General features: G+C 36.6%; 1 long non-coding RNA gene across 1 annotated transcript; it reads left to right on the top strand.

The window, feature by feature from the left end:
* Window positions 1-5: 5 nt before the first annotated feature.
* On the top strand, window positions 6-507 carry LOC147505969 (uncharacterized). Its single transcript, XR_015193540.1, has 3 exons — window positions 6-143; window positions 235-300; window positions 390-507. It is a non-coding gene; the product is annotated as an uncharacterized LOC147505969 (long non-coding RNA).
* The last annotated feature ends 9322 nt before the right edge of the window (window positions 508-9829 follow it).

The raw sequence follows: 9829 nt of genomic DNA, 5'->3' as shown, positions 1-9829 counted from the left end.
CAGGAAGGACACCGGCACAATTTGTTCGCCATGAGATTGCAAAGGAAAGAGGTGTGCCAGATGTAGAAATTTTCCGTGGTGACCTGTACCTAGACATGCATAGCCATGGGAAAAACAAAATTCTGCAAAGACAAGATTTGGTGGTAAGTCTTTATATGGTACCTTTTGTGATTTTTCGATTTGCATACATATATGGTATTGATAACCGGAGTTGGTATGTTTATCTATCAATAGGATAAGATTGGTGAACATTCTGCCTCCAATCCTCAATCAGACCCAACTTGTGATGCTGTGGCAGAGGTTTGAAATTTAATTGTTTTTTTTTTCAAAAGGTAAATTAGTCTAGAATATTAGTTATAAGCATAAATTAAAATTTTCCAATTAAATAGGTTCTTGGCAAGGATGGTAGAGGTCGCATGCGGTTGATGGGATCGGGTTGCTCCAAATCAAAATTGAAGAACTCGTCTCCTTATGTCAAGAGGAATCGAAAACAAGTGAAGGCGACTTGGACTTAGCCCTTGTTTGAAAATAAACTTGATCGGTGACTAACAAATTTCAAGGGCAAGTAGATCACCGACTGACTCAAACAAAGGTCTGATTCTCTCCCCGTATGATACCAATCACGCCTAGTACCCCTAATGGAACATCTTCTTCTTACGGATTCTCTTCACGTAACACAATTTCCAATGTATGTAATCTATTTAATTTTTTTATGTTCTTAATGAAACATGTATACTCGACTAGTAATGTTTCTTGCACTCGCTTTTTAGGAAAGCAATTACATTGATGTTGAAGTGGATGTTAGAGCTCATTGGCCTTTGAGAAAAGTTGCATCCGTGAGGGTGATAAATGTTGATCCAGGACATAAAATTGGTAGAAGAACCGTAGGGGGGGGGCAATTTCCTAGTCTGCATTGAAGCGATTATCGAAAAGCTCATGTGAGATACCGAACCATATAACCACTTTCAACCCTTGGACAAATTGGGCAGGGAAATGTTATATGGCCTAAAGCGTTTCTCAATTTTCTCCCTCCTCGTTGTTAGGAAGCAAACTTGAACTAGTAAGCTTCATTTTGAGTTCCATGTAAGCTTAAGTACTTTATTAGACATGTAAGGTTCATTTTGAGTTCCATGCAAGCTTAAGGTACTTTATTAGACATGTAAGCTTCATTTTGTGCAGACTTTGTCTTTCTATGGATAATTTTGTTAGATGGAATAGTTTATCTTATTCATCTATTTAGTTTTATTTTTTTCATTGTGGAACTTGCATATGTATGTATGTCTATGTGTTTGATATTCAGGTGGTGGACTCTACTCAATTGTACTAACCCCCTTTTAACTCCGCCAATGCAAATTTATTTGCATTGTCGGTCCCAAGCCCGAATAAAGGAGGAGGGAAAAGGGTGGCGACTTGAAGGAAGTTGAAACTTAGGTATGTGCTATTCTACTTTGAAATATTTACATCTCACTCTTTTTAAAATTTCAAGTTCACTAAGTAAAGTTTGGTTGGCATCGAGGTGGTGGATTACAACAAGATTGGGATTATTGGATCTTATTTGTTGCCTGGCGGAAGTTCTTTTTTTTTTTCAGTGAATGGGGTGAAAGATAGAGTCTGTGGAGAGCTCTTGGAGAGACCTCATTTACAACCCAAACTGGTGGCTAGATCATGGGAAGGAAAAACTTAATGGACAGTCAAGAAACTACACCAGTTTATGTCAATAATGTAATATAGTCGTTGACGGTGTTGATGTCAATAATGTAAATTTCTCAAACTCTATTTATTTTTATCACCCTTTATTTTTTGTTACTAATATATATATATATATATATATATATATATATATATATATATATATATATATATATATATATATATATATTATTTTGTGTTTTTGTTATTAGATTAAGTTGGTTGGGATGGTTTCTGATAGAGTTGAAAGGGCTACAGATGTTTCTTTTTCTATTGATGATGGCACTAGGCGTCTTGTTTGCCACAGATGGTGAGTTTTCCTTAAGTAGATATAAGTCATGCCTTTAGTCAACAAACCATCCCATTGTAAGAAATGAAAGCAAGAATTGTTTATAGTTATAATTTTTTTTTTTCTATTTGTATTATGGTTGAATGAGAGCATTGATTCGAAGGAAATGGAACAAATACAGTAAGTGGGTTCCTTATCAGTTTATTTTTAGAGTAATAATTTAATTACTTAATAGCCTTTTCTTTTGTTTGTATGTTGATCTTTAGAGATGGAATGTACGTCGAATCTTTATAATGAGAGTCAAGTTTTGAATGAGTTGGAACAGATGTCGAGGAAGCTTCAACAGAATCAACATGAGGAGTCGGAGAGTGTTTTAGCAGAAATTGACGTGGCATAAGCAGGATGTTAGGCATCTTAAAGATGTTTCGTTGTGGAATCAGACTTATGATAAGATTGTTGGGTTGTTGGCTAGGACAATTTGTACGATCTTTGCTCGGTTATGTACTTTATTTGGGGATTCCGTCGCAGCACGGGGTCGAAATCTGGCGGGTGTTTGTCGGAGTTTTATTCGGCAAGAAGGTCTTCTTTGTTCAAGATGTAGTGGATCTGCTTTCGTCCTATAGATGTCCAACGGAATCGTCAAATGGCTTCGGACCATTACATCGGTTAGCTTCTAGCAGTCCAAAGCTTATAATTCAGACCAATGGCGAGAATTCCAAATGAGAGAAAGGGACACTGCCGACTGGCCGACACCACAAAAAGTACCTTCCTTCCTTCCCCGAGAAAATGTCACTTTTCCATGCGGAGCTAGCCCCGAGGCTTTTTACGCAATGCCTTCGCGTTTAGCGATTCAACCGGTAAATGCAGAGATGATGATATCGAGCATGAAGGTCAAGATAGCCAGACTTTCGGTTGTCGCGTCGCTGGTAATGGGTTGAGAAGAGACCATTACATCAGTCTTCAGTTGTTGCCAATTTCTATGGAAATAACTTATGGCCTTGAACGATATACTTATGCCGCCGGTGAGCTTTGATTAATATCACTACCACCGCTTATGCACCTTCTATAAGAAAATATTGTCAGATCCTAAGACATTATTTTCTGTTCGGTACTGATACATTTTATTTAAAAATTAATTTTCGTGGGGTCGATCATTTCAAGAAAATTCAAGATATCTTTGATGGAATTACATATGGAGAGCTTTTTATGGAGAACGAAAGTAAGCAAACTAATTAATGACTAAAGATCTATCAATAGTTGCCGCAATCTGCTTTTTACTTCTTTGTCTATGATATGCAACTTTTTTGGTCTAGTAAAGCTAGTAGTTATTATTTGGTTGGATGTAATATGTTTAATCTCGTTGGAATTTTCTCGATGATATCTTTATGTAATCCTCTATCTATGTCGTGTTCGGTCTCTGAATTTTTTCATGTCATTCATTTTGGTGCCCGCATGTATATATGTATGTATGTATAATTTTTTTGTTATTTTTTCTTTTATTTAATAATTCTGTAATCTTATTCCTCTGTTTTACAGAGTTACCTATTTCTGTAGAAGGGTTTCAGTCTTCTCATACTTTCACATGGATAATACTTGTCAACTTTGAAAGGTGCAACTAATTCTGATAACCAAATTCATTGCAGGAAAGAAATGAGTGCTTATTATTTGGAACATGCCAGTGTTGATCATCTACAAAAGCACTTTGAATTTTTTGATCAAGAAGCTCGGTCCTTGCTATCACTGGGTCTTGCAATCCCTACGTACGATTTTTTAATCTGAAATTTGTTGATCGTTCTTCTTGCTATTTCTAGATTTATACTTCCATCAGTCTGTTAACATGAATGGTTACTCTCCAACGTGTTAGGTATGATCAGCTTCTGAAAACGTCTCATACTTTCAACATTTTAGATTCTAGAGGGAGGATGCATCCTATTGGGGGAGGGACTTACTATCGATATGCTGCTAGTTTGTTTAAAGGAAAATCTTGAGACTGAACATTCTTTTTCAAGCTTGTCACAAACTTCAATGAAATCGCTTACCACTTCATTGAGTGCATATATGTGCACCTCTACAACTCTAAATTACAGGTAATTGTCACTTATCTCGATAAATATGTCTATCTTTAACATAATTTTGTATGCTTTTGACGCCTCACATCTACATTTTTTTATTAATGTGGTGAGTTTCCGTTTAAACCAGATGAAAGGTAGTGCACAGACTCAACTCCATGCGACCAATTCTGCCACAGGCTGGAACTTGTCAACGGGATATCAAGGAGCTGGGTCAACAGGATATCAAGGAGCTGTTCCAAATCAATCAAGACACGAAACGAATTGGGTCTTACGTTTCCTTCCAATTTCCTTTTCTTTTTCAAATGTATTTAATGGAATGTTTTCCAATTTGTAGGTTTCTGAGCAACAATATAGCTGCAACGGAATCAGTGGGACATCTAAGATGGCTTGATTATTTGCAGCTCCCTGCAAACCTGTAAGTTAGGCGACAAAACTAACCCCTTTTATTTTTATTTTCCTGCGGACAATTATAATGATCGTGGTGCACTAGATGTGTCTGGTTCCTTTCTAATCACCTGGTGTGAATGGTCTTTGATAGTGCAGATTGTATATGTAGTGCTTTTCTAGATTTCTCCGAAGTGTCTTACTAATGAATTTTGGTCCGTTTGCATCTCTTTGCCTTAATTTCAGTGATGGCGATGCGGGGGTACATATAAATGAACTTGCCCAGCATCTTAAAGTACCATTATAGAAAATCAGGTATCTCTTCCCCACACACACACACACACACAGCTTTATGCTTTTTAGTCCTTAAGCTGTCAAAATTCAACATCTTCATCGATACTATTCAAGACTAGACAATACATACAGTTTTTTGTTTAGGACACCTTGCATTTCTTCTGATTTTGGTATTCAATCATTTGACAGGCATTTAAGCAAACGTTTGCCCCCTTTGGTATGTGTAGGGAATCTATCGGATTACTGAAAAATGAAGGTGTGATTACCGTCACTTGGAATACTATCACTGCAGGGTGTTTAAATGTAGCTAATTATAGAGGGGCACTTGAATTCTCATATGAGGATGCCAAGGGGTTGGAGCACGATATGGTAACTTCAACTTCTAAATAATTGTGTCAAGTTATGCAATAAAGTAACAGGAAATATTTTCTCTATATGAAAAGAGTTCTTTATTTCTAATTGAAATTGTAATGTTCTTTCAAATAATTTGGTGGAGGATCTCTTGGGAGAATTTGAATACGAGATGACGATCCCATTTTTGCTATATAAGAATGCTGCCCAAGAAGTTAATGGGATATGGTTCTACAATTCATCTGATTATGAAGCCGTTGAAGATTTATTCATTCGCAGCCGAGTGTTTAGTGCTCTAAAAGTTATTTTCTCATGTAAGAGACTAATACTTTCTCTTTTTCTTTTTTATGACCTGATATGGCATCTGGTGGAGTAATGTTTCTAATGCTGATACTTGTCCTATATGAGGTCTGTGTGTTGAAATTTAATGTGCGTGTGACCACATATGAATTTATTATGTACGACGGTCCGGGTCGCTATCAAGAATTGATTGAAGTATATCATAATCGATGAAGCACAACGAATGAAAGACAGGGAATCAGTTCTAGTGCGAGATCTCGATAGATATCGCTGCCAACACGTTTACTTCTTGCTGGCACTCCATTACAAGTAAGTTATCCTCTCATGTGTAATAATTAGAGATGTATTTGCAGTTTGAAATAAAATAAGCAACGAACCAAAGTGCATTTTTTTACCTTACTTTATATTGAAATTTGTGCTAGTAGTGTAATTTATGCTATTTATGGCTTCTTGCCTCTCGGTGATTGGTTAATTTGGCTAGTTACTTGAGATGTCCTCTATTTCCTTTGTTGCTTTCTCCGTACCTTGTAATTATATATATATTTTTATAGCTCAACCGCGATTCTTTCAAGATGGTGAGGATGAATGGAAATGGTGATTTTGAGGTGTAGGATGGTTAGGGGAGTTTTGCTAGGTCTTTGTTGATGATTGCAGGTAAAATGACCCAACAGAAATTAAAATATCAATATTTTTTTAAAAACAATAAATAACTCTGCCACGGCCCATAGCCGTCGCAAAAGTACTTTTTCCCACGGTCGTCCACTTTACCCACGGTCAAATAACAACCAGCCAAAAACCAAAATTCACGACGCAAACACCAAATCCCACATACTAAGACTGTAGGAAATATCTTTACCCACGGCCTATAACCGTCGGTACAAATAATCTTTACCTACGGACTCAAACCGTGGGAAATACTGACCTTTTCCGACGGCTTTTCTGACGGATTAAAACCGTGGCTATACCGACGGATTAAAACCGTGGCTATACCGACGGCAATGACCGTCACAAAGACCGTCGCTATTGGTGAGCTTTACCGACGGTCATGGCTGTCGGCAGACCATTCCCGACGCACAAATAGCCCACGGTCCTCTGACTTTTCCCATGGTTTTGGACCGTGGCGTAAAATCTGTTTTCTTGTAGTGCACTTTCTGTCCTTATCTAGATTGCCACTGCACTTTCTGTCCATTTAGATTTTGTTTTCTCTATATATCACTTAAAGGAGGAATTACAATGCCTGTCACAATCAACAATGTGCATTAATAATAGCATGCGTACCACATGCGTAAATAGATAAGGAACATAGAGCTGCAGGTCCCTTGGTCTACATGTATGCTCCTGCAGGAACATTGGAATTTTGTATTTGCGCCAATCACATTCACGTGACTGTACATATAGTTAGTGTTAGTTACCTTTAAGAAATCTTATCAACTCAAAGTCTCAAACCATGATTTCTTTCTTGATGGCTGCATTTTAATTATGCTTTTTTATTTGGGTTTGATTAAATGTGAACAAACCTTTGTGGTCTACAATAATATGGAGGATGGCAATGCACCCAAGACTTGCATGTATGACAATGGATATTGTTCCTATGTCATTAGATACAAATGTAAAGACTATTGAATTGAAACTTGCATCAAGTTCCATTATTAAGGATATGTAAAAATGTTGGGGCTTTGGCCACTCCACTGGAGATATGGTAGACTGGTTGGTATTGGAGTTGGTGCTTCTCAAGGTGTATTGATCAAAGGTAGCCAAGCACTTGAAAGTGCCCATAAGGTCAGCTTGACAGTTTTCTATAACTTCCTGACTACTATATACTAGAATGATAGGGAAATGATTCCAAGTAAATAAGTATTACCACTATCAGATGTTACTTGACATCAAGATATGTTTGCTACTGTTTTTTCTCATCTGTCGAACTAACTCTTGGATACTAAATTGTGTTTTTAAATCCAAATTTCTTCTGAGAACTCAAAATTGGTATGTGATGACCCAACCACATAACTAATTTTTTACTACAGAAAAGGTCGAAAGCTATTAATTAATAATTCATTGTGGTCTTTGACTCATTTTTGTGGGTGAAACGGAAACTAATTAGCAATCTAAGATGGTTATTAGGGTTTTACTTTTGCTTCAATTTTTAGAAATGAGATAGGAAGAGATCAGATTAATGTGCATATGCTTAGAAGTTGTCTCTCCAACTGACACTGGATTTGCATCTTGGGAGCAATTGTTTCATTAACTACTGATGATTTAATGCAATTATTATGGCATACCAGTACTCTATAACCAGTGTGAATCTGCTGGACTGCTTCACAATACCATGGGTCATTATTTTGACATGGATTTTCATCGACACTCGATATTCCTTAAGGCAGTTCTTCGGTATTGTATTATGCATAGGAGGCCTCGGTTTAGTTGTGCTCTCAGAAGCAAATGAGTCTGGTTTAGGTCACTAATTCTTCACATGCGACATTCATAAAATCTACTATTTTAGTACCTTTCATGATTCAGTTTCAACATTTGCTCAATATCATAGTGATAATCGTCGCAATTAAATGGAAGATATTGAGTAAATGTTGCGACATGATAACGTTCTACAGCACATATCACCATGCCAACCGACATCGCGAAATACCAGAGCCAATATCCTCGGTTAAATTGAAGCAATTACTCAAGACTACCTCTCCAGTTCAGGCTCATCGAGCGTGCCCAATTTACCTAAGGGTTGGATACTGATTTTAGTGAATAGCATTACATAGATGCTTTTGATGCACTAACCTTTTGTCTTTGTCGTTTGCAACGTGAAGTTGCTAGATGAGAGGCTCAAAGTACATGTTATTTGAAACTATACTTAAAAGCTTACTGCTTAGGTATGTCTGGTAATCAAATAGGAATGGAGTTCCATTCAATTCAAAATTTAAAAGGCTGTCAGTGTGTCTGCTCAGACATAATGTCAATTGTATGTGTGCTCACCCAAATTATGTTTACACGTTTCAGCAAATTTCAACATTTTATATTTGGCGACTTGAACCTGTTAGTTTGGCAACAGAGATGAGTTCTATATTTGGCGACTTGAACCTGTGACCATTAGGCTAAGCCCAATGCTCTACCAACTCAGCTATACATTAATACACCCCAAAGATATTTTGTAATAAATATGGATTAGTGTGGAAAAGATTGATTCTGGTGAGGTCACAAAGAACAAAGGGATGTGAGAGAAAACTTCTATCCGGCCAATTCTAAAAAGAAGTACCAAAAGAACATTTGTTTGTCTTATATATGAAAGGGAAACTATTGGTTTAATCATGGTCAAAGAGCAAACTACATAAACAGTAGTGTTGAGATTACCATTGAAATTTTGTAAGGGTGATCCTTTGAAGAGAAACACTTGAAGATTGTGTGAAATATTTCCACAGTTGAATTCATGGGGCCATAAGTTGAAGAAGAAATAGTGGCTGCAAAAAGAAAATACATAACATAACATGAATTTGTATTTGTAATAAAACTACATCAATCTATAAAATTTAAAAAAAGGTTCACTGAGTGCTTGTGTTTAATCAGAATAAAAATATAGTTACATATGTAAAGATATTGAAATTCATAAAGAGGATGAGTTGCAAAATTACAACAAATTACGCTTTTTTAAGACTCTTCACATTTTAAATACTAAATTCATGTTAATCGTGTACTCTGGTGGAGCACAATCATCATTTTTGTTTTGAAACACTATATTAATGTTAAATAAATAAATAAATACTGAAAGTCAGTGTAGCATACAAATTCAAAATAGGAAAAAACATAAAATAAATAGAAATTGAAGATTGTTGTTTTGTATTAAATATGAAGAAAAAGAACAATAATCATAAGACCCAACTCAGCATCTACTTACAAAGTTATTTTGAAATTATATGTTCAGACTTTGCAACGTTACTACTTAGTTTCTACAACATCTTCACAAGGAGATTCGCATTTGATTAGATTAACGTAAATTTGGTTAGTAGGGAAAAGAAAGAACAATAGATTGTCCAGTCGAAAATCAAAATACCTGACGAGATGAATATCCAAAAGGGAAGTTAGTGAAAAAGAAATTGTATATGACATCACGAGAGTGAGAAAAAAGTATGCAAAATATCGAAATTCATGACGTAGTCCGTGAGCGGAGCGAACATTTTGGGAGAAGGGAGGGTTTATGCGGACAAAACCAACTTGGTTGGTTTTAAATGCCTGTCCTCATCTCTTCCTTTCTCTTTTTTTCTCTTTTTGTCTCTCTCGCTCTCCCTTTTCCTCTCCCTCTCCTTCTCCATCTCCACTCCTCCATCTTCCTCTCCCACTCCGCTCACCCCCACTGCTTAGCAGTATACTAGTAATAATCCGTGAGCGGAGCGAACATTTTGGGAGAGGGGGGTAAGGTGGCCCAAAATGTTACTTGGTTGGTTTCTCGTGC

Source organism: Coptis chinensis, chromosome 4 (assembly GCF_015680905.1).
Source record: "Coptis chinensis isolate HL-2020 chromosome 4, ASM1568090v1, whole genome shotgun sequence".
NCBI lineage: Eukaryota > Viridiplantae > Streptophyta > Magnoliopsida > Ranunculales > Ranunculaceae > Coptis > Coptis chinensis.
The sequence above is the reverse complement of the archived record's forward strand: the minus strand, read 5'-3'. Positions and strand labels throughout refer to the sequence as shown.